The sequence below is a fragment of the Sarcophilus harrisii genome, chromosome 5 (genome assembly GCF_902635505.1).
Source record: "Sarcophilus harrisii chromosome 5, mSarHar1.11, whole genome shotgun sequence".
Classification (NCBI taxonomy): Eukaryota; Metazoa; Chordata; class Mammalia; order Dasyuromorphia; family Dasyuridae; genus Sarcophilus; species Sarcophilus harrisii.
This window is the reverse complement of record NC_045430.1, coordinates 284,735,033-284,736,871: the sequence shown is the minus strand read 5'-3', so window position 1 is coordinate 284,736,871 and position 1,839 is coordinate 284,735,033.

Sequence of the window (1,839 nt, the reverse complement as noted above, 5' to 3'; positions counted from 1 at the left end):
CATTTGGTAGCATTTAAAGCACTGAGTCTTCTGAAGAGCCCTCAACCTCTTTTGAACTTTTCATTTTTTCTCTGTAGAGTTGAGTAGAAAATCAGGTTGCTCTCTTGTGGTGTCCTTGATGGATAAAGAAGCATAGTTTGGCTCTCTTGATTTCACTGGTATCATCATCATCATCCTCATGATTATTGGCATTTTATAGCACTTACTATGTGGTAAGGACTATGCTAAATGCTTCACAAATATCTCATTTTATATTTGCATTAATCCTGGAACATAGATGATATTAATTCCATTTTACAGTTGAGGGGATTGAGGCAAACAGATGTTAAGTGGCTTGCCTAAAGTTACATGCCAATAAGTGTCTGATGCCAGGTTTGAACTCAAATCTTCTGTACTCCAGGCCCCACACTCTATGCACTATAGTGGCACTTGGCTGCATAGTACTGAATAATAATGGCATTGCATCCACTTTCCAGAAATGACCGAGTGTCTTCAGTCTTCAGGTTTACTGGTATGGATTTTAGAATAGAAGTAGCATTGAATTTGGAGGTAGAGGCCATTCCTGTGACATAGCCTCTTCCTGTTTTTTAGGTAGAATAATATGTGAGTCATTCACAAATATGAGCCCATGTTCTTTGCCTGTAAAAATTCGAGGGTTGGTTTGGATATCCTTGTTAAATCTGGGCTAGCTCCCTGGAGGCCTCAGGATCAGCCAGAGTCAGAATAAGTAGAAGTCCTTGATCTTCAGGGGAAGAAGCAGGCAAATTGCCAGTAGTTTAGGCAAAGATCTTTTCTAGATTCTAGAGTCCAGAATCTCCACCTTTCTCCTCCTCTAGCTGCCAAGTGAGTCTGGCTTGTCTCATCCCACCCTCTGATCCTTGCCTACGATTATCTGTATACACCAAACATTGAGCCAGCACCAAACAATGAGAAGGGCCATTTTTCCAAACATATGCTAATAGAGTCATTGTCAAATAGGTAATTAGCCTTAAGTGCTCAGTTGTCTGATTCAAGTGCACCTTTTCATAGTTTTAGCCCTTTACATATCCTAATTTGTTCTCTAGCCTAAAGTCAATATTCTATGTGTGGACATCATTTTGATGGATCTGTTGGGGAATCAGGAATTTTCCCAACAAGATACTTATATTATTCAATAGGAATTCACCTGTCCCCGCTCATGTCACACAAAAAGCTTTCCACTTTCCTATTAATTGATGAATCAAGGGAAAGGCTTCACAGAAAATGACTAATGTGCTAGTTATTTTATTTATTGTCTTTTGATTTTCTTCTCTATTAATCTTATATAAATAAAATAAAATGGCCTTTCCTCATTGGCCAGGTGCAGATATCAGATGAAAAAAGACCCAGAAATCATGCCAAGTTGGTAGGGGAGATCAGAAAAGGTAAGCAGGCCCTTCAAACGGGACTATTGGACCTGAAAGGGCTGCTAAGGGGTTATTTCATAGGCCTAATATACGTGTTGGCATTGCCACTATTTCCAGTACTGAGTACTCAGAAATATTTTGAATCATTTTTGGCCACATTTTTCTGTTCACCAGGCTGTAGTTATTTTTTTCAGTTACAACATCTGATTCAAACCCAGAATTGATCTTTAATCAAAGAGAATAATAAAGGTTGCTAATAAGCACACCCTTGGAGACTCCAGAACTGATTACCTTTGTGTGGTTGGTTGGTGGTTGTCTTTTGTGCTCAAAAAGGACCAAAATGACATCACTATATTAAAGTCAATATGTCTAACTGAGTGATCAGGACGATGTGATCTGAGAAGGTTTTGCCACAGGTAAGGGACAAATTGTCCATATGAATATTTGGAGTGGA